This window comes from Acinonyx jubatus, chromosome D3, assembly GCF_027475565.1.
Source record: "Acinonyx jubatus isolate Ajub_Pintada_27869175 chromosome D3, VMU_Ajub_asm_v1.0, whole genome shotgun sequence".
Classification (NCBI taxonomy): domain Eukaryota; kingdom Metazoa; phylum Chordata; class Mammalia; order Carnivora; family Felidae; genus Acinonyx; species Acinonyx jubatus.
The window spans coordinates 66,287,086-66,312,783 of record NC_069392.1 but is presented as its reverse complement, the minus strand read 5'-3'; the positions used below and the strand labels follow the sequence as shown (position 1 = coordinate 66,312,783).

Genomic DNA, 25,698 nt, shown 5'->3' with positions numbered 1-25,698 from the left:
GGTGCACTGCAGGGAGAGCTGGGCAGGTGACAATGGTCTCCCTGTCTGTAGGCCAGGAGGTTGCTTCAAGGTAACGCTGGGGGTGACCCATCTGGCCCAGGAAAGCTGGGAAAAAATGAGTGAATGCAAAGATGGAGCTAAGGGGTGCTTGGGCCTTGGGGCAATGGGCCCCGTAGCTGGCCCCATGCACATCCAGCTCTGGGGTTCTCAACTCGGAGGCTCCTCCTCCCCACCCTCTTCTGTCGGGGTTCTCTGCTGAGGGGTGCATCCCTACACCATCTCTGCCCTCCCTCCACCCCACTCCCGTGGTGTACCCTCTGAGTGAACCTGGCCTCCAGCTCTTAGAAGTTTTTCCAATAACATGGCGGTGGACTCTTTGCAGACCCAGGCAGAGGAGAGAGCCTGGGCGTCAGCCAACCCAAAGCCTGAGTCCATGCTGGGTTGAAAGGCCCAGGCCAAGTGAGCCTCATGTGGAGGGAGCCAGGAGAGGATGGGTAGGGCCCTGGGAGGAGAAACTTCCCTGCAGTCGGAGGGGCCATGATAGGTGATACCTAACCAACAAGGGCAGAAGTGGCCAGACCCTGAGTGGCCCTAGAAAGGACAGGGAGGCAGCTCTCTGGCCCTCACCTTTCAAAGGTGATCATCCATATACCCAGTTAAGACCAGAACTTGAAAATGAAGCAAGATGCTATAGAATCAAGTGTCACGCTCAGCTGAGTGGTCCGGAAAGATAGTGCCATTCAGGGTCAGAGCAGCGGGTGAGGGGCAGGGCGCTCAGGAGAGGCTTCACCAAGGTGCTCTGAACTGGGACTGAGGGTGAAACAGCGTGGCACAGCCTTGTAGCACATAGGCTCTGGAGCCAGGGCCGGGTTTAAGCCCCAGCTCTGTCATTTACAGGCTCTGTGGCCTTGGGCTTGTAACTTAACTTCCCTGTGCTGCACTTTCCCCATGTGTAAGATGGGAAGGAAACCTCACTGGGTTGCCGTGAGGACTGAACAAGGGAACTCCTCCGTGCCCAGCCTCTACGTGTTGGCCGTCACCATTTGGGCAGGATGAATGGCGATACATCACAATGGCCCATTCCAGGCAGGTGGGCGCAGGTGACACGAGCATTTGGCCAGGATCTCCCCTAGAGGCGGGAACTGTCTGAGATTTTGGAAATAAGCTGGGCAGCACCCTGTGGGAGATGTGAGTCCAGAATCGGTTTCGGGTGCCGGGATTAAAGCCACTGGTGGTCATGTTGGGCAGGGCTGGGCTCTGAGCCCTGCTCTGATGGGGACGGAGGGGACAGCACACCAGGATGTCTTCAAGTTCCACGGTGTCACGGGGTAGATTACAGATACGGTTCTTCTAGCGTATTTAATAAGAAACCCCTTAGGCTTATGACAAAATCCTGGCCTGCTCTCAGATTCCGTCGATTGACCAACGGTGGTGAAGGATTATCATGTATTTTCAAAGTAATTATTACCAGCTATCAAATCAGAGCAGGTAATGAAAGCGCGGGGGGGGGGGGGGTGATCAGCATGAGAGATAATAAAGGAAATAGAAAATATTAGTACGTAAACTGCTAAAATGATACCCACTGAAGACACGAAATGTTCTAAAAATGGTGTTATCACCAAAGAATGGCCCTGGCCGAGTTCACAAAGCTTCCCACAGCATGCGTTGCAATGCTCGGTGCTATTGCAGTGGCCTTGTGCCCGCCGCCCTGGCTGCCCTGTTCTTGGCAGGGCCCTTCCAGGATCACTTGCCTGAAGCGCACGAGGGAGAGGGTTCTCCCTGGTCACACGTTCTTAGAATGCACCACTGGCTATCAGAGTGGAGTCACGCCACACCGCACGAGAGACATCTGCTGGACGGTGTCTCCCAGGGCTGTCTGGGCAGGGTCAATGCCCTGGATGTCCTAGTCCACTGGGGCCACCCGACGAGGAGAGGCAGACAACGTCGGAGTGTCCCAAGGACCGCTTGCTCCAAAAATCCTTCCCCACAGATGGCAGAGCCAGCATATGGGTCTACCTACCCCAAAGACCACCCTCTCGCCATGTTGCTTGACTGCCTCTTGCAGCCATTGAGTTGTTACGGCCAGCACCCCTCCACCCTGCCTCCCGGCCTGCTGGGACCTGAGCGCCAGGATAGAGAAATCCTGAAACAAGGTGCTTTGACGGGTGGTTTCCCAGGCACAGAGAGCTCCCTGTACTCTCTGTGACCAGGGGGGGTCCCCAGCAAGGTGGCCAGCAGCCAGCGGCTCAGCGGGGCAACAGCGGATGTCTGGGAGGCAGCCAAGAGGAGACACACTTTTGGGGCTGGGGAACCTTGTTCCTCGGGACGTTATTGAGTCCAGAGTGTCATTCAGGAGTACGAACCTTTCTGTGGCTTCAACAGCAAGAGGCGCTTGCTGGGGGACAATCCCTTAGCCTGCGTTCTAGTCTTAGGTCATCCACCTGTGGCCTGGTCACTGTGGACTTCTTGGAAGTTCTGAGCTTTGGATTACTTCATCGGTACATGGCAAAAATTACAGCTGCCTTCTGAGCTGACGGAAGAATTCAAAAGATAAATCATGTACCACATCTCGGGGCCATGGCATTTCTCCTGTCTCTGCAGAAGAGCGAGTGATCAGATCAGCCGCCGTTGCCCCTGCCTTGACCTGGCCTTCGATTTCCTCCTGACCATCCCTATATTGGCAGAGGGGCTTGGAGAGAGGGTGACAGCGAAGGACTTTCTCCCTAACTATCTCTAAAACCCTTCCTTTCCATTTCCCAAACAGGCGTCTCTGCTTTTGCATTTTCTCACTCACGTCTGCTCCTTGAGGAACCGGAGCCCCTCCAGGGTCAGCTTAGACAAATGGACAGACACCAACTAGTATCCCATGACTATTCCCAGTGCCCCAGCCAGTGAGGGCAAGCACCCCTGCCTCACTCCCAAGGCCCTGGGACCAGCCAGCCACCACCCCCCAAATCCTCTGCATCACTATGCCCCAAAGGGCCCGTGGTTCTCGAACAGTTAGGACTCTTACCGCCGGTTCTGTTGGCAGGCCGGCAGGGATGGGCACACACACTCCTGTCCCCTGCACCCAGCCAGCTATCTGTAACAATGATAAATGTAATCGATAATAGCATAAGCAATAATTTAGTAGTGAAAACATCTGAAAAAGGCAATTAGCAACAAAACACCACGATTCTCCAAGGTAGTTGGTTGCGTTTTGTTTGGCCCTGGGGACGATGCGGATTCTGTACGAGCATGTGCTGTTGGCTCCTGGTGAAGGTCTATTCTAGGCATCTCCTAACCCATTCACATGGGGGCACCCATTCCCACCTTCTCCCATCTCCGGCTCGCTTAGGGGTCTCAGACAGGCAGACAGACTGCAGGCTTCGCTTGGCTTTTTCGTCAACCCTGCCAAGTTCAACATTACTGGGTGAGGGTCACCATGACCCAAAGGAACGGATGCCAATTAAAGGGGCCCGGTTTACCGGGAGAGTGGGGGAGATAGTACCCAGCTTGTGATCCCCAGGTCGTGGGGTTAACGTGACAACTGAAATGATTCCTCGCAGACAGCTTTGCCTTAATTGGCATTTTTCCTGGTTGGCTGAGCCCTACAGGAAAGAAACCATCTCACTGTCCCCAGGCTGCCTCACCTCCTGTCCATCAGGGAACCCCAGAGCTGAGCATCATACATAAAATACGAGAGAACCATCTCTTCTTGTTAATAAACAGGACTGCAACGTGTATGTATTTGTATTTTACAAATCCATTACTAAAAAAACTTACTTGACAATTGCTAAGGAGAACCGTATTTTCAGAGTATATCTTACAACATTTATTTCTACATCCGCTGTTCCTCTAAGCGCTTACAGTCTGAACGACAAAATTAACCCTGAGTGCTACTGTGTGCGTTATATTCAGTGTTGCAGTCCCTGTTTCTCCAAGGCTGGGGGCTCTGGGCAGATGGTTAGAAGGCAGAGTTCAGTATGAGGATGTCAAGAGTTCCCAGGGAATCCACTCCTGCAGGAGGTGGAGGGAGGGAACTTGAGGGGCAGAGGAGACACTGATAATGAGCCCCAACAGCTTCAGCCCAAACCATAGGAACTTTGGAGCTGAAATGACCCCCTCTGGTTTGTCCCAGGTTGGGTCAAAACGCCCTGCCTTTATAGAGCCCTTGATGCCTTAGGCAGGCCTTGAATGTGGGTGTCCCTGGACAGGTATGTCTTTGGGTCAGGTGGCTCTGCAGCCCAGGAAATCCTCCAAGGGCTTTTTTGAGCTGAGGGCTGACCGCTGACTGCTTCCCAGCAGCGAATGTGGAGCAGGACCTGGGTGGATCACCTCTGTGCCCTCTGCACTCTGTACATGGCTCGTCTTTCTCGTTAGTTCGTAAACTTACTGTAGACAGGAAGTGTATCCCATAAGGCCCTCTCCTCCGCCCACAGCCCTTGGCTTTGCATGGAGCCAAGCACATGATAGGTGGCCATAAGGCAGTCAGTGATCCATGCTTAGGTACCGTTATAGGCAGCAGGCTGGAGGTCTCTGTGCCTGGGGACCCATCACCCAGGCCACAGCTGCCAGGAGGGAGATGCTACAGTTTAGGGTGTCAGCCAATTTGGACAGAGCCCCAGGGACAGGCTCCTCCCAGCCTCACCCCTCCCTTCTACAGGGGGTCAGGGTCTGGTGGGGGTGGGGGTTGAGGATTACATTGTGTGAGTTACATAAGCTGCTGCCATTGTGTCTGTTCACGCACTCCTTCATTCATTCATTCGTTTGTTCATTCGTTCATTCATTCATTCATTCACGGAGCACCCCCCAGTGAATCTGGCACAGGGTCACAGAGGCACAGGGCAGTTTTCCTTCGTGGGGCAGACTGTATATACAGCTGGACGGGGACTCCCCACTCCCCATTCTGGAACACTCCCTCCCATTTCAGGGAATTCTTGCTCATGTTCATTTGGCCTCTGGTTCTCTCCTCTCCCTTGGAATGCCCCCGCCCTGCTTCCACCCTGTGCACTTTGCTGCCCATTCCAGATGCTTCACCGGAGCGTGTTGTAACAGATTAAGTCGGCCTGATGCCTGCGCTCCCAGCCTTCACCAGCCTCGCTCTTCTGAGCCCTCTCAGCGAAACCAGCTAGAACTGCACGGCAAGTGGGGGTAAATGGCACCACTTGCTTAGAGGCCCCTTTCACGGGGAACTTGCACATGGGCAGGACAGCACGTGTGCTCTCTACCCTCACCCCCTACACAGCCTGCTCCAGCAGTCCGTGCGCCTCTAAAGTAAAGATAAAATAACGACTTCATCTTCATAAGAGAGAGAAAGAGGAGTAACAAACGAGGTAGTCCAAAATCAGAGAATGGTGATACCCATTTTCTGCCATCCACTCGGTTGAATATCGTATACCATGAACAGGACAAACGCACACCTCGCCCAGCAATGTGGAAGTGGATGTACGAAGCACCATTAAAAGAAGTAACAGAACTAAGCTTGTGCTGCCCACGCCGTTGTGCCTCCACCAGGCTGTGCTGGCATCCGTATCGTCCATGCAGATCCCCCTTCCCGAGCCAGACCCGATGGCGCCCAGCTCAGCTCAGCCAGCTGTGAGCACCTCCCCCAGCACAGGCAGGAAACCTCCCCAGACTGTAAGTCAGCAGGGACCGTGGGCTCTCACGGGGCCCCAGGCACAGGTCGCTTCACACTTTAATTCTCCAGCTTCGCTGCTGCTACACCATGAGAAGCCGGCCTCCCCGGGCCCCCCTGGAGCCCTCAGGACAGCAAAGCCACCGTGTGCCCGGCACAGCCCTCTCCCTCTCTCCGCACCCTCTTTGGCACCAGGGTCCCGCGGTCCTCTGCCTGTCCTCTAAGCTCTAATTTCAAGGACTCCTCCAACATGCCTGCCTGGCCAGGTGCGGACTCACGGCATTGTTCTTGCTGTCTCTCCTGCCATCCCCCGCCCTGCCGGACTGCCTCCTTTCATCCAATCCAAAGCTTCCTTGAGGATGACTGCCCATCAGTTCCGCGCAGAGCTAAGTCCAGAATCGCGTTTGCATAAATGGGAACTCATGGGGTGCCGGCTCCAAGGGAACTAAGAGAGGGAAACAGGTGCGGTGTGAGTAAGTGTAAGCATGGGGCAGGGATTCTAGCGCGTGCATTTCAACAATTGCCCTTGGATATTGTGATACAATCAACAAAATAGTTTTACGTGAGCATGAAGCCAACATTGGAAAGGAATGAAAGGAAGGCTGGAGCAACCGTGGAAGGCTGTAGAAGGTTGACGATGCACAGCAAGAACAGCTTGGCGTGTGCCAGGAAGGGGAAGGCTCTGGTGGGGGCAGAGCACAGGCCGACCGTGAGGATACAAACACATGGGAGCCTGAGAGTCGCTTATGTAAGATTTTTGTCCCTGCACGGGTGGTCCACCTTCTCTTTCTTCTCCGCCCGTTCTTCTTGGATCATGGCCAGGCTCCATGGCCTGGAGCTCTGTCCCTGAGAGATGGCTCTCTTTCAGCTGGGGTGGAAGACAGAGGACAGCGCTCCCAGGCCCGGCTCTGTGGGAAGCATAGGAGCAGGCATGATGGAAAGCGGCTGCCTCCCCGGGAGGAGCCCTGGGACCGCCCTGGGAGGGCCGTGCCAGACTGAAGGTCAAGACAGAGACCCCCGAGGTGCCCACTTACTCTCCTAGAGCCTCCCAGGGCCCAGCTGCCACCTGCAGCCGTGTGCCTTCCCTTCCGAGCTGATGCTCCAGGAGGACTCAAGCCTGCAAACTTACCACGTGCCTTCCCAGCCTCACCTGCAGGCACGTCAGGGGGGTCCCGGAGCCCAGATTGTGTGTGCACGGTGCCAAAGAAGCCACCCAGTTCAGTCCCCGAGTAAATCGTTGATGGGTTGACGGGAGGATGAGGTTCAGTATGGTCCTGCCCTTTGAGGTGTGCTGAGCTGTCAGCACAGAGCCTGACGTGGGGCTCGAACTCACGAACCATGAGATCATGACCTGAGCCAAAGCCACCTGCTGGGCGGCAGGTTCAATCTCCTTTGCTCCCCCCACCACTCCCCTCCCCCAGAGCCCAGTCACACAGCCTGTCCTGCTAGCCCGCATTCGAACACACATCCTGGACCCGACCCCTCCTCCGGACCTCCGCTGCCGCCTCCAGCTGCCTAGCGCCCTCCGCTGGCTCCGGAGCTCCTGCTTCCCAGGCTCTGATCTGGAGCCTCCCAGATGTCCTCTCCCCCAGAATCATCTCGTTAAAACATAAATAGGATCTGTCGCTCTCCAGCTTCAAACTCTCGGTGGACCCCACTGTGATTAGATTCTAAACTTACTCTGGCCTAAGCCTTTGCTAATCAGAGGTCGGTCCTTGGACCAGCGGCTTGGACCCTACCTGGGAGCTCGATGGAAATGCAGGATCTCAGGCTCCACCCCAGACCTACTGAGTAGAAATCTCAGGGCACGGTGCAGGTTACTTTTGAGGAACCCCAGCCTGGCAGACCCAGTGAGATCCGCTCTGTCCCTTTGACCTCACTGAGGGCCAACACCCTGCAGATTCGGACGGCCCCTTCTGAGCCCCCAAATAAAGGAGACCCCCCCATTCCCGTTACTTACAATTCTATTCTTCTGTTTTACTTTCTTCAGAGTGCTCTTCCCCATCGATGAGATTATTTATGTTTTTGTGAGATTGTATGCCTTCCTACTAGCACGTAAGCTTCCTGAGGGTAAGGCCCGGCCAATTCTGCCCTCCCCTGGGTCCTCCCAGCCTGTAACAGTCCCTGGAGCACCCAAACAAACCATCACTTATTTACCAAGCACCTGTGCCAGGCCCGTGCAGGGTTCCCCGAGCCCCCTGGGAGTTTGGGGTCCGACTGGGAGGACCTGCCCATCACATGTGAAAGTTCATTCAAAGTATGGGAGCTGACTACAAATGAGAAGTGCGCCCAGACCCCCCAAAGTTCATCTGCTTGTAAAATGAGAAGGCCAGGGAGGTGCCTGGTAGTTTTAGGGAAGGAATGTGTGGAACATAGGTCTTCCAAGAATGTGGGGCTGGCAGCGGGAAAGACGACGCTTGCCTGTTGGTTGGGCTTGCGGTGATGTTCTGGCTCCTTCTTGCTGGGTGGAAACAATCAATCTTCAAAGATTAAGAAAAGCGGGCACCAGTGTTCATCACCTCAATCTGGATGGAAACAAGGCAATGGAGAAAAAAAATACCCTCTAGTATAGAGGCTTGGTTCTTAAAGTGTGTGGTCTGGACCAGTGGCATGGCCTAGGATCTTGTTAGAAATGCAGAATCTCGGGCCAGGAAGTCCGGGGGAGGGACCCAGCGATCTGTGTTCTAAGAAGCCTCCCAGGGAGGCATCTGATGGGCGCTGGGTTTTGAGAGACTGGTGGGATAAAAATAAATCTCCTTTAAGAACAGATACGTGAGGGGCACCTGGGTGGCTCAGTCGGTTAAGGGTCTGACTTCGGCTCAGGTCATGATCTCGTGGTTCGTGGGTTCAAGCCCCACGTCGAGCTCTGTGCTGACAGCTCGGAGCCTGGAGCCTGCTTCGGATTCTGTGTCTCCAGCCCCCTCTGCCCTTTCCCCGCTCGTGCTCTGTCTCTCTCTGTGTCTCTCTCAAAAACAAATATTAAAAAAAATTTTTTGTAAAGAAAAAAATATGTGAAAAAATACATTTGTTATAGAAAATTTGGAAAGCCAGAAAGGTACAAAGTTGAAGGGATCAGTAATTCTACCACTCAGAACTAGCTCTGGTTAATACTATTAATATTTTGGTATAACTTCTTGCAGACTTTTGTAAAGCACTTGTGTAATTTTTTTTTTTTGTCCGTATTGGGATTACGCTGGATATTGTGCTGCTTTTTTTCATTTAACATTTTAGCTGTGAGCATTTTCTAATCATTCATAGGAAACTCACTGTAATGGCTTCACATTATTCACACACATTAATATGCCACAATAGCTAAACATTTGGTTTCCAGTTTTCCCTAATATAAATAGCGCGAGAATGAACACCTTGGCTCCAAAATCCGAATATTTTCTTCTTTTTTAAAATATTTAGTCTTTAGAACTTTTTAAAAGTTTTTTTTTTTTTAATTTAAGTCATCTCTATACCCGGCACGGGGCTCAAACTCACAACCCCGAGATCAAGAGTCACATGCTCCTCTGACTGAGTCAGCCGTATTTTCTTAGGCTAAAATGCTACAAGAGGAATACTCCGGCAAACACTGAATACTTTAGGTCTCCCTATGAACGTTTGCCTATTTAAAATGTTTTAAAGCAGGCGTGTGTAACACATATGGCCAAACAAAGTTAAGGTATCAACCCTATGAAGAGCTTCTGAAACCTTAAGAGAAAGGCACGGGTCTTAGTGGCATAAAAGGGGGGGAAAGGAGCTGACAGTTGACGGATGTGGGATTGCATGTGGCTAATGACCGGTTCACATATGAAGCAATTGTTGCCCCGCCTCGTTACTGGTAAAAATCCCCGAGTTAAAGCTCCCTGATGCTACATTTTTTTTTTTTTTTAATTTTAACTCGTCGATTTCACAACGCTGTGTCAACGTAATAAAAGCAAAGGTGAAGTGAAACAGATATTCCCCACCCAGGTCTTCTGGAAGGAATAGAAATCAGTACCGCTGCTCTGGAGATGTTTTGACTAAAGCTTAGCTCCGCGCGGATGGCTCATTAGACGTCACAAAGGCTCCGTCCACAGAGCGTGTGATGCCCAGGCACTGTTTTAAGTGTTTCACTTGTGTTGACTTGCTGAACCTTCACAACCATCCAGGGAGGGGCTAGTGATTATTTCCATTCTATAGATGAGAAAATGAGGCCGAAGCGGTCACGTAACTTGTATATGGTCACGGTAGGAGATTGACTGAGCTAAGATTTGAACCCGTGGAGTCTCCCTGTAACACCCATGAGCTTACGCTCCGTGGAAGGCTGTCGTCGCATTAGGTCGGAAGCTGAGGGACAGAAAGGCTAAGTGACCCTCCCAGAGCCACCCAAGAACTTACCTACTTGGCATTCATTCATCTCTCTCGGTTACCTTTCATCTGCTGACGCTGGCCGTGGGTTCTGGTCTGCCCTGCCTGCTAGACACCCTTCATGCCTTTGAGGCACCTGCATTGCAGATAACGGTAAGGCAAGATTCATGGTTTATAAAGCAAGCTGACAACTTGCTTTGCTCATGGAGGGACTGGTATGCCGTGGGATAGCCTGTTTCTGCTTGAAAATAGACCCGTCGTTTCCATGGCTGCTGGGTCCTCGGAGTGACGGAGGCAGCTGGCTAGACTCCCAGCTCTAACCCATCCCTAGGAAAACTGCATCACTGGAAAGGAAAAAATGAAATCCTTTCTCAGGTCACAGCTTTTTTCTCAGGTGCGCAGAGGTGTGCTAAGTACCATGGGAGACGCGAAAGAATCAGAGAGCAGAGCCTTTGCCCTTGAGGAATGTAGCACCCTTTTTCTCACAACGTGACCGGACAACTAGATGGACTGGGCGATGCAGGTCCTGTGCCTTCTCTCTTCCGACACCAGCTTCTGGTGGGGTTGACCAGGAAGGCTTACTGGAGGAGGTGTCCCCTGAACGGGTCCTGGAAGGATTTCAACAGCAATATACAAGGAATGATAGACGCAGACCCACAGTGGTGGCAGGCTCAGGTGTCCTCAGAAAGTGAGCATTCCGGATTGGCTGCATTAGGAGGTAGAGGTAGGGGAGAGGTAGGATCCGGCCGGAAATGTAGGTGGGGTCCCCATAGAGGAGGCCTTTGAGGGACAGTCTGAGGAGTGTGGCCCTTGTGCTTACCTTTGTGTCCCCCAGTCCCCAGCACAGTCCACGAGACTGCCTAGGACTTGCCAAGGGCTCATCGGATGTTATAGCAAGTGAGCCAGTGATAAATTGAGTGAGTGACGTGGACCCTGAAGGCGGAGCCAGGAGGGTCGTGATTAGAGCAAGGTCTTGTTAAGACAGGTGTTGCTTAGCTCTGCTGATATGAACAGAAGTCCCAGGCAGGGAGGTGAAGGACAGGTAAGGTGATGCCCAGTAGAAGGGGATTTTGAGGCACCAAGACTGGGAGGAGAACCTGCGAGCACTGGCAGAGGCCACGCCCCCGGGAGATCACTGACAGGTGTGTGCTTATCCTTTCGCACCTGCCAGGATCTCTGGGAGAGCGGCCACACCCCTCTGGGACCCTGCCAACCCAGCTCTCGTCTCCAGACTCTGATGGGCACTAGATTGGGCCCCGGCTCCTGTCTGGGTCTCGGAGCGTTTGCTGGGCCACCTCTGCAAGGCAGCCTGTAAACACGAGGTGCCTGGGACTTATCCACCCTGGACAGGAATGCGCAGGAGATGTGGGCTGGGGGAGAAAGGGCCTCGGGCCTCGGCCAAGGGCAGCTTGATTGTGTTACAAGAATAGGTTCCACGTGACAGGCAGGACGGGTGCCCTGCCTGATGTGGACCTCCGCCGAGGGAGGCGTAGGGTAAAAGCAGAAGCCAGCTGCCTCTTTGTCCTCTATGCGCTGGCTCTGTCAGCTTCTCGCTGTGGAACAGCAATGCAGGAGCCATGCTTGTTCAGCATCTCCCCGCATGGGGCAACGAGAGGATGATGGGCACGTAGTGGGCCGGCTCTAAGTCTGCACTGGGACTAAAGATCATATGCACAGAGGGTCAAGTTCCAGGCAGGTGAGGGGTCAGAGCAAGGACCCTCTGAGGCTCTGGGAAGTGGTAGGGTCCGGAGAGCCACCGGCATGGAGGGAGCAGGCCACGGCAGCCACAGAAAGATGAGCACCTGGCTGGCCCCAGTGTGACCGGCAGAGTGACAGGCAGGGACAGTCGTGGAAGACAGCAAACCCAGCAGAGACTGGGGGTGGGAGCTGACTTTGGACCCGACGGGCCCTGTGTTCATCTGTCCTGAGGACTGAAGAGGAGGTGGGCTCAGACTGAGCTGGAAGCATCTAGGTAGGAGGGAGCAGAGGTCTGGGAGTTTCTCTGTGCTCTGCATGAAGGAGTGGGATTGCTGGGTGAGAGGGTACGTGTGCGTCCCTTGGTAAAATAATGCCGAATCGTGTCCCAAGGTGGTCGTACCCATTTTCGCTCCCCCAGCTGTCCGTCAGCTCCTAGTTGGATATTATCTTGAGCTCCTTCCTGCCCAGTACTCCGGCCTCCTGTATATTTACATCCATCCCAGTATTGTGACCGCTGTCAAGAACCGAACTACGGCGTCTGGGTTACCGAGTGATCCCAGGAGCTCAAAAGTGGACCAGACCTTTCACGGGGCAACATAACCCTCATTTTACGGATGAGTCAACAAAGACCCCGAGTGAAGGGGGACTTGCCCAAGGTCTCGGGCGCCTCCCGGCCCGCAGTGCCTCCTCCGCAGCCACCCCGTGTGCCGCTTCCTGGTGCGTCTCCACTGATCGTTGGCCAGGAGCACGCCTTGCACGGGAAGGAGGCCGAGCTGGTTACTGATATAGCCGGGGCCGTGTTTATACCACCGGCAGCCAAAATGCAACTCGAGACCGAATCTGCGTCGGGGCTGGGTTTGCAGATGAGTTCATCATTTGCACATTCTCCGTGTCTGAGATTCTGGAAGAAATTTAGACCTGCAGGTTTGCATGGCTTTCCTCTTGACTTGGAGCCTCCTGACCCCCTCCTCGGTCAGGAGGCAGTCCCCGATGAGGTGAGACCCCACGGAGCACCTCCTGACTCTTGCCTCCTGCCAGCCCTGGGGGCCAGAGTGAGTTCCGAACCAGTTTAGCTCCAAATGGCCCTATTGAACGTACCTTCTTGTCTCTTCTGTGTCTTTCCTGTGATTATTCTTCCTGCGCCTGCGGAATTTTGCTTTTGCGTGAACACCCACAACCCAAGAAAGGAGGCAGGTCAGAGTAGTATCCCCATCTGAGCAGATGAGGAAAACCGAGGTCTGGAAGCAAGACTGCAGGGAGTTGGCGTCGCAGGTGGTCTACCGGCCAGCAGGCTCAGGGACTTGTCTCTCGTGTCATTCTCCTGTCTGCAACAGAATGCCCGTTCATAGGACTGACTGCAGGAAGGGCACCTTCAAGGATTGCTCAGGAAATATCACCCTGTCAGCTTACTGGCTTCGTGCGGGCGGATTCTCCTCTGATGGGCCCTCAAAGTCAGGTGTGATCTGCATGGATGACTGTTACCCTTTCTCTAAAGCGCTGAACCCAGTAAGCAATTAAGAGGCCACGCGGTCTTTAAGTTCAAAGCTTTTTATGTTAAAATAGTTATTTTACATAGAAAGGTTTAAACAACCAAAATACTCATCTTCCTGCTATTTAGAAAGGGTACCCTTCATCCCCTGTTACAATCCTCTTAGAATTTTCCTCTCGTTTTTCTCTGAATGTACGCAAACACACACGCATAATGGGTTTCTACACATACACTTTGCAGAGTTTTTTTCTCAACCGTCTGCAATGATCTTCTTTTCCTGGAGAAACCATACATAGTACTAAACTTCTTTTTTAAATTATAGAAGTAACACACATCCATTGTTGAAAGACAGGATTAGGAGAATACAGACAATAAGAGAAAGGGAATGACACCACTATAATCCTCTTGCTGAGCGTGATTATTATAAATATATATTACACCAGGGGCGCCTGGGTGGCTCAGTGGGTTAAGCTTCCGACTCCTTATTTCGGCTCAGATCATGATCTCATTGTTCGTAGGATCGAGCCCTGCCTCGGGCTCCACGCTGACAATGCAGAACCTGCTTGGAATTCCCTCTCTCTCTTTCTCTCTCTCTCTCTCTCTCTTTCTCTTGCTCTCTCGCTCTCTGCCCCTCCCCCACACGCACACGTGCATGCTCTGTCTCCCTCTCAAAATAAACTCTTTAAAAAAAAAATCTTAAAAATATACATCTATATTACTCCAGACATTTTTCTGTGAACATGTCTTAGTATGCAAATTGGGATCATTCTATACAGCAGTGTTTGTACATGTCACAACAGAACATATCCCCATGCTAGTAAATTATTTATCTGCGTTACTTTCATGGCTACAAGTCATTTCATTATATAAATGTACCATCTCATACTTTAACCTTTTTTTTTTTTTTTTTTTGGACATTTAAAATTTTTTCCCATGGCATAGCAATACTGAGATCAATACCGGGTAATAAAACCATTGCGCGTACTTAATTATTAGGATAAGCAGTGAGAAGTAGAATTGCCAGCTCAAAGAAAATGTACATAATAATTTTGGGTCCTAAATTGCTAACTTGCCTATCAAAACATTGTGCATTTGTGGGGGGGGTTTTTTTCTTTTCTTCTTCTTTTTTTCTTTTTCTTCTTTTTTCTTCCTTGACGGGCTATGCCTGAGTTTCTCCTGTTTTATGTGCACAGATGTTTTGTTTTGACAACCTTGTTTTGACAAGGTTGGTCTCTAAAAATGAATGAACACGGGAAGTCCGTCTACAAGAAGGCCCCAGAGCGAGGGTCACCGTTGTGGCTGAGCTGACTCCGCAGCCACCTCATCCTCTGTCACACCCGAGGTTAAGGAGAACTTGCCTCCTGTACCCCGGTCCTCCTACTACCGCCCCCCCCCCAGGTCTCTCCCCACCACCCCCTCCCCTAACAGCTGTGACAGTCTCAGAACAGTCCTGGGTCGTAGCTCACCTTGGGCTACCAAATATTTAGAAGAAGGAGAAAATGCCATCTCAGGACTCCAGTAAAGGTTCATATTGACTTTCGGATCTCGAAGTTTCATTGTTGGTGTCACAAATATTACAGAAATTCATTCCGCCCCTTGGAGAAAAGTCGAGCACGAAAACTAAGCCCCCGTTGACCTTTCCCCCCCAATCCCAATATTCCATTTTCTGTTGTTTTTTGATGTGTTGAAATCTGGGCTTGTTTTTTATTCCAACTCAAATTCACAGACGTTGGTGGAGCCCTTGTCCCCGGGGGGCTGTGAGAGGGACACAGGTGTGAGTCAGGCACGGTCTTGGCCTCGGGGCGGGGGTGGGGGTCAGTTTTGGGTAGAAAGAGGCACAGAGGAGGGAGGAATCCTCCAGCCGCCAGAAAGCGTCCGGGCACTGGAGGCTGGTCTGGCCCCCAGACAGACCCCACCGTCCTTGACACAGCTCAAATTGGCCGAGTTACCCCGTGATACCAGAATGGAACCTCCACGTAGCATTCTCACCGGTTCTGTTTCTGTCCTGCAACAGGACAGAAGTATTAGGAGTAAACCTAATCTCTCTTGTGCCTGACACCCCTGTCACATGGCTAACAACAGCTGCTCTGGGCTCCCCTGCCCTGTCCGGCACCCTCTCCGCATCCTGGACCCCCTCCTTGGCCCTACCCGCCCAAGGACACCCTCCCCAGGACAGCACCCATGGGCAGGGGGAGACCCCAGCTCAGCGGTCAGGCTGGTGGCTCTCGGGTCCGGGCAGAAAGCATGACCGCTTTAGTCTAGATGTAGTCGTCCGCCCCTCTCACTGCCCTGAAGAAGAAAGACATTCAGGACTGCGTATTCTAGGAAGGCCAGGCGATGAAGGGAATGAAATCTCCGGGGTTCTAACGGGAAAAGGAGTGATTAAGAATCGTAATTAATAATTTGACGCAGACAACGAGGCTGGCAGCAAGGAGCCGCCTAGCACAATTGTTCCGTGGGTTTTGCCTTATTATCAGCCTCATGACTTAAGCCTTCCTCTAGATGCACTAATTAGGTAATTAGCTCCCTAAAGAGCATGCCTCTTAAAAAGGCTCTGCAGACTGGAGAAGAGGTGCCAGCAATGGAGAGGCTTTTAGAGGTCTGTCCTTCCAACCAGGTGAGGGGACAGAGCGGCCAGCAGATGCAGGGCAGCGAATGTACGTGTGGTCACGGAAGCCACAGGGCGTCTACCCCCTGATCGGCGTGGTGTGGGGCCCGGAGGGGCCCCGAGGACTGCATGCGAAAGACACACAGAAAATGATCTCTTTTGTCCTTGTGAGACAAGACTGCTGCGCCCAGTGATGATGATGATGGCTGTGATACATTCCATAAAGCAGTATGTAGAACGGAAATGGTCACCACGCTGCATTTAAGGATCCGTGGTCTCTCCCACTAACGACCTTCCCGTGGGCCTGTGGTTCAGTCACTTTATCTCTCCGGGCCTCAGTCTCCTAGTCTGGGATAGACAGCCGTCTGTCCAGCCTGCGGTGCCACTGGAGCTGAGTGGTCCTTCCCCGTTGAGCATGCACGCGTCTCCCGACCATCCTGCTGCTCGCGAAGCCCGTGGACCACGGGGGACGGGCAGAAACCAGGTTCCCCGAGCCTGGGCCAAGGCAAGGAAGTATTTGTGGGGTGAAGAGCTGCTTGTGTTTGGGTCTCTTCCTGCGCAAGAAGGCTCTTTTTCTTTTTTGAAAATGTAGTATTTTTTCTCCTTTCAATAAAGTAATGCCTGCTCCGTGTAGCATGCCTAGAAAATGTAACCTACATCCACAGTCCCTGTCCTGCTCCCCTCTCTCCTGCTTTGCCGTCCTCTTCACCCAGGCCCTGCCTTGGACAACCTCGCTCAGCACTTGGCCCCACTCTCCTTGCCAGGCAGGCACCATTTGTGTGGGTGTCTGTTGCAATGCGGTGATACGCACACTGTTTACAATTTTGTATCCTGCTCTTTCACTCAAATTCATAAGCCTTGCAAGTTACCAAGTGGTCACAAGCATCTGTTTTTTTTTAGAGAGAGAGAGCACGAGTGAGCAAGCATGAGCAGGGAAGGGACAGAGGGAGAGAGAGGATCTAAAGCTCCTTGCGGAGCCCGACAAAGGGCTTCATCTCAGGATCGTGCCGATCAAGAGTCAGACGCTCAACCAACTGAACCACTCAGGTGCCCCCATACGCATAATTTTTTTTTAACGTTTTTATTTATATTTGAGAGCGCGCGCAAGAGAGAAAGTGCAAACAGGGGAGGGGCAGAGAGAGGGGGAGACACAGATTCTGAAGCAGGCTCCAGGCTCTGAACTGTCCACGCAGACCCTGACGCGGGGCTTCAACTCATGAGCTGTGAGATCACGACCTGAGGCCAAGTCGGACGCTTAACCGACCGAGCCACCCAAGTGCCCCCATAAACGTCATTTGTAATGGCAGAAGTCACTTCTGCACCTCTCCAGTTCTGGAAAGTGAAGGGGCCCTATAGGAAGGGGCAGGGAAACCAACAAGGGAAACCAAAACAGTGTGTCTTTCCCTGTTTCCGCTCCAAGCTCTTCTCATCCAGGAAGTGTCCCTACTCCAGAACCTCCTGAGCTATGTCCCCCGCCAGGACTTTGTCTCCCAAAACTCAGTGCCTTCCACCCAAGCGCTCCCTCTCCCTGCTTTATTACGGTTGCAGGGACGGTTCACCACTCTGGTAATCCAGTGATCCCATGGCAAGGAGCAAGTTCCGCCTCACTGAGAACAGAACAGGCAGAGCAGGGCACAAGGCACTTACCCCAGGTTCCTGTAACTTGCCAGTGCTTTTGAGTGGTCGGTCCTGGAACGGAGTAAGGGGAGAACCTGTGGTCTGGCCCATCATCCTGGGCTCGCTGAGGGTCCTCCCCTCTCGGAGGCTCAGTTGCCTCAGCTACAACATGGGGTCATCAGAGTAGATGGACCTTGAGGTCTGCACGGCTCTGTCTTTCCCCAAATCTCCCCGCTCCCGGGGTTCCCCGGGCTGGGGAAAGCCTACCATGTTAGGTGTCCTGCTCTCTTTGGCCTAACATTCCTGCTTGGCCAGGCTAGCCTCCTTGCACTTAAATCTCTTAAATCTCTGCACTGCAAGGTTCCTCTTGACGGCTTCTCATTTTCGTAAGTTGCATGAAAAAACTCCAGGCCCTGGAGTCTGGCAATCCCTCCACATCATCCTGCTGCTACTTACTGTTCCTGGATGCTTCACCCCTGAGGGCACCCCACTGTTTCCCCTCAGGTGAAAAAAAGGTTCCCCTGGGCTCTGGAGTCAGACACCTGTGACCGGGAAAGAGTAACGTCACTCTTCCAGCCTCAGACACACTGAAAGGAATGACTTTCTAATGGTGGAGTTTCACTCTGACGGATATTTGGGGGGAGAGGTTTTATCTTAATGAGGGAGGAGGAAGAGGTGACATTTTCCTGGGCAGAAAATCAAACCCCAGGAACCCCTGAATTCCTTTTGAGAGCAAAAGAGGAGGGGGGCTAAGGAAATCATCTCGACCAGCTGGTTCCACAGCTGCTCTCTGGTAGCTGTGGTCCTAGGTAACTTGACTTTTGCTACACTGGGCAGCTGTGGAGTTTTCTGAGGTTCCACGTCCACACCTGAGCTCCAGCTCCAGGGATGACCCTAGATTCTGTCCTTCCTCGGAAACGAGCCCCTAGGGCATAAGGGGACCCTGTCCAGGCAAGATCCCATGTCAGTGCCGTGTGTAACCTACAGTCCGGGAGCACCCACATGTCCTGAAGCACCGAAAGCTGTGCCAAGCTCCCGGGGTCTCCCAGGCCCAGCCTCTGGGCCCGCCTCTGACCTCCTCCCCAGCCTCTCGTATCTCCGGAAACATCTCCAGGCTCCCCTTTCCCTGTTGACTGCCTGAATGGTGCTGGCAACCTCCAGGAATCTTCTCAGAAAGCCCACTGTGTGACCTGCCCCTGGCCTTGCTGAATCAGCACCTTTCCTCACTGATTCTCAGCCCTCCACCTCCCTCTTCCTCCGCTTCTTCTTTCCCTCTTCTGGACCCTTCTACTGCTTTTCCTCTTCTCCCCTCTTCCTCAGCCTCCCCCCCCCCACCTTTCTCAGCCTTCCCTCTTCTCCTCCTCAGCCTTCCCCCACTTCTGCCCCCTCCTCCTCAGCCTCCCCCTGCTTCCTCCTCAGTTTCCCCCCTTCCTCTTCCCTCCTCAGTCTCCCCCCACCACTTCCTCAGCCTTCCCCCTCCCTCCTCCCCTCCTCCTTAGCACCCCTCTACCCTCCTCCATCATTCCCTACCTTCTTCCTATCCCTCCTTCCTTCCTCATCCTTCCTGTCTCCCAACGTCCCCCGCCCTTCTCTCTCCTGACCCCTTCTTTCCTCCAGAGCTCCCTCCCACATCTCCACCCCTCCACCCTTCTCCCTCCCTCTCTCCTCCTATCCCCTTGGTAAACTTTGCCTCCTGGTATTTAAATCTCCGCTCATTTCCTGGTTCAGCTGAGGCTCTGATTCCAATTATATCACCTTCATCTTCACAAACAGACAATTCAGGGCAGTCCGAGAAGCCTGCTGAGCCAGCTTATATAACCGTTTCCTCCCCTCCTCCCTTCGCCCCTCCCTGGGCCCCTGCAATCCCTGCTGTTCGGAGGTGGGAAGCCATGGAGGTCCTATCCCCTGCCCCCCAACCCTACTCCAGGTCCCCTTTCCCTAATTCTTAGTGCCACTCTGGTCTGGTCCAAGCTGGTGAGCCAAGTAGCCCTGTCCACAGTTTGCCGGGGGGCTACCGGCACATAAAGTGTTCCCTTTGATAGCTCTGCCTATGAAAACATCACCACAATCAGGAGAGTGGACGAATCCATCACCCCTACATGCCTCCTTCCCAACTACCCCTCTAAACCCTCCCTCCTGCCTCTTCTTAGGACTCCCCGCCCCCAACCTGGGGGCTAGTTCTAAGTATATTTCTCCTTTAAGGGATTTTAGTTTCTTGCACACACCATCTTCTCAGCCCCCTTCCCTAACCCTCCCTGGTTGGAACAGGGTTTACCCTCCATGTGTCTTATTACAGTTGCCACCTCTCTGCGAGCTGGCCGCCCAGGGCTGCGTCTCCAGCCTGTGCCCAGGTCTGGAACCCTCTGGTTTAAGCACTGCCTCTGCCTTTTGTTGCCACTTTTGGAAACACGAGGTCCCCTAGGAGGAGGCTCACGTCAAGTCTGTACCACCTGGGGATGAAGGAGTTTGTCAGGTGCTTTCCAAGGGGAGGCCTGGGAAGAGGAGAGGGTTCCTGCTACAGGTTGGAAAGGGAGGCAAGGCGAGGAGGAAGGAGCCAGAGCCATAATCACTCTGCCCCTTAGGGTGCGGGCCGGCAGTGGTGCCTTTCCGGAAACATTTCTCCATTTTCCACAGCCTGGTTCAGGTCCCAGGATGCTATGAGGATTTTTATTAGGAGTAGTATTAGGTGGTTCTTAAATATCACCATAGAATATTCCAATTGATTTCCTGATTCAGTGTACATTTTTAATTAGCATTCAGAGCGGTACGTAAGACACTCAACATCAGGCCCTGGGATGCTGGGGCCGGCTGGTACCAGCTTGGGAATGCTCTAGCTGATTGTTAAATTTTACGAATTTGGTGAATCAATTGTTCAATAAAACCATCCTTGAAATCTGTCATGGTGGGAGTACATACTCCATGGAAATCGATGCAGTCTACACAGGGGCGCCTTCCCCCCCTCCTTGTCCTGGAGAGCTGGTTGTTAAACTTAACCAGGCTGCCATTGATCAGGGCTGGGAGGGACCTGGGAGATCACCAGGGACAGTACCCAACCGCCACGGCCTGGGGCGGCACCTCCTCCAGGGGCATCTGGAGAGCCTGTGCAGGGACTCCTTTGGGGCTCCCCAGTGGGGGGCCACCGCTGGTGTTAAGTGGGTAGGGCCATGGGTGCGAGGTGTCCTGCGAAGCCCAGCACAGCCCCCAGATTGTTGCACCTGAGATGCAGTAGTGCCTCCATGAGGAGCACGGAGATTCTTTGCTGAGCTCCTGGCTTGGTAAAGGAGGTCCGAGAGTCCAATTCCGTTCCACCAAAGGGTATCAGACACCTTGGGTGGAGCAACGAAGGTGAACAGCCCTCGACTCCGCCTTCCCGCGGGCCCGCGATGACTTTGCCGCGTACAGGTCTGCAGTGGGCACGGGAAGCAAGGCTGCCCATATCCTGAATGGACGCGTCAGCAGAACTGGGGGCGAGCAGGGAGGGCTTGTCTTCTGAAGAAAGGACAGAAATGAAGAGGATGAGGCCATACAGCCTCTGCAAACACCGTGGCCACAGTTTAGTGTTGCCCTGTTGGAACGCATCTCGTGCAGAGCCACGGAGGCACTGATCAATGTGTTGCCAGCCTTGGCAAAGCACTATGGGAATGCAGCTTTAGCAGAGGTCAAGGCCGAATTATCCCAAGAGAGCTGGGCGTGGGCTCTTCTTATAGAAGCCCCACACCCAGCAGCCCAGTGCTGCAGGGCTGGCCTGCCCAGGGCCTGGGAGGCACTGCAGGTGTGCCCTCACGTTGCCCAACACACCCACACCCTGCTGGGTCCACTCCCTGTTCTTTGTACCCCTCCTGTCCCACCTGGAGACTGGACCACCCAGGGAAACCTGAAGCCGGCTGCCTGTTGCAAGACTGACTTAGGAGGGCATTTAGGTCCCCGTGGTGCTTGCCCCTCTTGCATCCTGACACCAAATAAATGAGGAGGAGAAATGATCTGATACAACCAACAATTACCAGGTAGCTTCTCTGATTTAAGTCCTCCCTTATCCGTGGGGAACACATTCCAGGTCTCCCAGTGGATGCCTGGAACCACACGTAGTACCAAACCCTGTATTTACTGTGGGTTTTTTTTCCTGTACATACCAATGACAAAGTCTAATTTGTAAATTAGGCACAGTAAGAGATTAACCACGATAACCAATAATAAAATAGAACAATTATAATAATATGCTGTAATCGAAGTTATGTGACTTGTGGTCTTTCTCTCAGAATATCTGGTTGTATGCTCTTCACCCATTTTTCTTCTTGTGATGATGTGAGGTGGTAAAGCACCGCGTGATGACACGAAGTGAGGTGGAGAACGCAGGCACTGTGACGTAGTTTTAGGCTATGCGGACCTTCTGACCCTATGTCAGAAGGATGATCATCTGATTTCAGGTTGCAGTTGACCTTGGGTAATGAAACCACAGGAAGCCAGACTGCAGATAACAGGGACTACTGGGTATGCTTTTTATATGCCAGGCACTGACTAGAATATGTATACACACACACACACACACACACACACACACACACACATACATATATGTATGTCATTACTGAACTATGATTTTTTTCTTTTTCTTTAAGTTTATTTTTGAGAGAGAGAGAGCATGAGCAGGAGAGGGACAGAGAGAGAGAGAGGGAGAGAGAGAATCCCAAACAGGCTCCGTGCTGTCAATGCGAGGCCCAACGCGGGGCTCGATCTCATGAACCACGAGATCCTGACCTGAGCCAAAATCAAAGAGTCGGCCACTCAACCGACTGAGCCACCCAGGTGCCCCTGAACTATAATTCACACCATGCAGCTCACCCATTAAAAACGTACAGTTCAAACTTTTTAGTAGAGTCAAAGAGTTTTGCAACATCACCATAATCGCTTTTAGAACACACCCATCACCTTGAAAATAAACTTGAGACCTATTATCAGTTACTCCCCATTTCCCCCTGCAGCCCCTGACAACCGCTAATCTATCTTTCCTCTCTATAGATTTGCCAGTTCTGGATAGCTCACAAAAACGGAGAGCCCTTTGTGACTGGGCTTCTTTCACTTGGCATGACGTTTTCGGGGGTCATCATGTTGTAGCGGGTATCGGTGATTCATTCCTTTTTATTGGCAACGCATATTCCATTGCATGGATCTACCCACATTTGGCTATTCAGTCATCAGGTGACAGGCATCTGGGTTGTTTCCACTTTGGAAATAACGCTGCTGGGAACATTCACCTACAGGTGGTTTTCGTGGACGGATGTTTTCATTTCTCTTATGTATATAGTGAGGAGCAACAGAATTGGTCATATGGTAACTCTACACACATACATACATATATATATATATATATATATATATATATATATATATATATATATTTTACCGATTTGTCCAGTTTGCCAAGGCAGCTGTCATTACCCCTGCTTCACAGATAAAGGCAGCAAAGCTTTGAGAGGTAAAGAAATTGCCCCAGACCACAGAGCCGAAGAGTTGCTCAGGCAACCCCAAGTTGTGTGACTCTTCTGTGCTGCGATCCGTGCTGCTCTAGGTCAGAAGCTCCTGCACCCCAGCAGGCCAATATTAACCTGTCCCTCAGCTCAGATGTGTGATCCTTTCATCTTTGCCAGCAGCTCTGGTTGCCAACGATGCCTTTGTTGTTTTCTTTGAATCTTTGCCTTCCTGGTGGGACCAGACCTGACTTCTCATTTCTCTTTCTGGGAATATGCTTTTCTGAGTTTTGGGAGTCTTTGGCTGGTCTGTGACCCACTAGGACCCCAGCATTTTCTTCTATGGTGTGTGTGTGTGTGTGTGCATGTGCGTGTGTGTGTGTGTGTGTGTATCTTTCCTGTCTTATATTTGCCTTTCCTGCCTCTCTTCTTTTTAAGCGTAATCAGTTGAATTGGATTCGGATACAATTTAAAAGCAAACAATGATGCTGTGAATTGTGACTGCCTTTATTTGCGCACACCTAGTGAGGGCTGACTGGGTGAGATGTAAATGCAGCGTGGCCACGGGCCTCAATATTTTTCCCCTCCTGCCTTCATCGTCCACCAGAGAGATATTGCTCACGTTTGGTGCAAACCTCTATCTGCTTCGGTCGCGCTATCCTGTTTTCCTGGTTTTGATAACCATTCTCAGTTGTGTCTAGGTGAAAGTACTTCCAGATTGCTCTTTCTGGAACTGTGTACTTTCAAGCCTTGTGTTCTTTCTCCAAGAAGACCTGGTTAGCTCAATTCTTCCAGCCAGTATTTATGGAGTACCTTCTAGGCTGCAGTGTGTGGGGCGGGCCCTTTACCATTAATGAATATCATTTTGATAAGGAGGTGACAATAACCATGAGAGCAACTTCCTGTTGTTACCTTTTGCCCTCCTACCGTGTGAGCGTGGATTTGAGGGTGTTCTTCTGAAGTTGTCAGTGTCAGAAGCTTTTTAAGAAGTTGAGTTTTTTTTAATGCTGTCTTTTTAAGGATACCCTCTGGATTTTTTTTTTCTTCACAATAATGGCTACATGTTGGCAATTTTTCTGGGAGGAGGATGTCTTCATGTTAGACATATGCCCCCAGACAGGCGGTTGGTGGTTACCTGTGGCTCCCGAGCCCAGGGATGTCAGCCACACTGAGGGAGGGAACCTCCTGCTCCCAGGTGGCTCGGTGTGGTGGGGAATTTGTCACTACGTTTGCCAGTCCTCTAGGGCTCTGCTGAATTTAGAAGGGGCATGGGGCTGATGGTGGAATATCAAAGACAGGCTGAGCCCACACCTACCATGTGCCCCATTTGAGTGGTAGCACTCACAAGCTCTGTGTGTTTGTGTGGAACAGGTTACCCAAACTCTCTGTGTCTCAGTGTGCTCACCTGTGAAATGGGCATAATAGTGTCTACTCAATGGGGTCGTGGTGACTGTTAAGTGAATTAATGCACATAAACTGCTTAGAACAGTGCCTGCCACGGAGTAAGTGTTCCGTAACGGTTAGTTACTTAGAAAATCTATTTAAACCTGTTCTGTCCAAAACAGTAGCCTCTACCCCATATGTAGTGATTGAGCACTTGAACTGTGGCTACTCCAAACTGAGATGCGCTGTAAGACCTAGTGTAAAAAAAAAAAAAAAAAAAAAAGTAAAATAGCTCATTAGCCATTTTAAAAATATCGATTATATGTTGAAGTGATAATATTGTGGATGTGTTGGTTTAAATAAAAAAGTAAAATTGCCTGCTTATTTTAACTTTCTAAATATGGCTACTGGAAATTTTGAAATTACCCGTGTGGCTTGGCTTTGTAGCGCACATCATATTTCCATTGGACGGTAACTGGTCCAGATCAGTAAAACGTGGCCAACAGTGACGGTCAGAATCTGGAGCCTTCAGTGCGAGAACGTCCGGTGTGGACCGGAGTGCTGCACAGGGGGCACTGAGCACACCTTTTGTGGGGGTCCAGAGGAAGGAGAAATAGGGAGCTGGTGGAGAAGGGGGCCTCGCAGAGCCCGGCGCTGGGCTGGGCCTGCAGGCTGCCCACATCCCCCGGGCCGCGAGGAGGTGTCCAAGAGGGGAGGCCCTTCCAGGCCAAGGACACTGTGCACAGAGCTGTAGCAACGGCTCAGAAAGTGGACACGAAGCATAATGAGGCCCAGAACATCCCGTTACCTGCCTTTCCCCTGTCCTGGGCGAGGGTACGGTTCTAGTCCCCGTGGCCAGACCGGCAGGCCCTCCTCCCACTTGGGTTCCCAGATTTGCTCATCTGCATCCCCCTTCCAGAGCTCAGTCTTGATTTGCGACCTTGTTTTCCAAAGGCAAGTCTGCCTCTCCCTCCCCCAGTCCCCGGGGGGTTGCTTCAGCCTCCATTACCAAACCCTGTGACAAGAAATGCGGCCCCCTTATTAAAATAATGTAATGTCTAACTAAAATAGAAACCCCAGATAACAGTTTTTGATGTTTTAATGACTGGGCTCATTAGACAGACTTCCCACTTAAAGTGTCTGTCTAGCAATTAAGGCTAAAAAAATCATAAATGATGACCACACCTTCTGTGGCTTAATGGTTACTCTGAAGGCTGGTCTTATTATCTCGGTGATACAGTCTGTGATAAAAAAGAATTTAAGATACTCTCCCAAGATTTATTTCCCCATTAGCAAGCTGGAGGAGGAAGGTTAAGAGTACTCTTAAGGTCAGAACTGGAAAGGGAGCGGGTGAATAATAAGATGCCTAGAATTTCCCTCCCGCAGAACCAGCCTCCTCCTGCCCCGTGGGGAGGTCCTGCACGCCAAGGGGTTTAACTTTTGCCTGTCACGGGAAAGTCTGTGAATTGTTACTCCAAGTGACCCC

General features: G+C 51.9%; 1 protein-coding gene across 9 annotated transcripts in view; it reads left to right on the top strand.

Moving 5' to 3' along the window:
* The window catches only part of ZBTB7C (zinc finger and BTB domain containing 7C), a 348,220-nt gene that overhangs the window by 249,908 nt on the left and 72,614 nt on the right, over positions 1-25,698 (top strand). The window contains exon 1 of one of the 9 annotated variants that reach the window (XM_053205572.1): positions 9,069-10,105. The exons of the other annotated variants lie outside the window; for them this stretch is intronic. The gene's annotated coding sequence lies outside the window, so the exon portion shown is untranslated. Of the gene's footprint in view, positions 1-9,068; positions 10,106-25,698 lie in introns of those variants that run through there. 9 annotated transcript variants of the gene reach the window in all.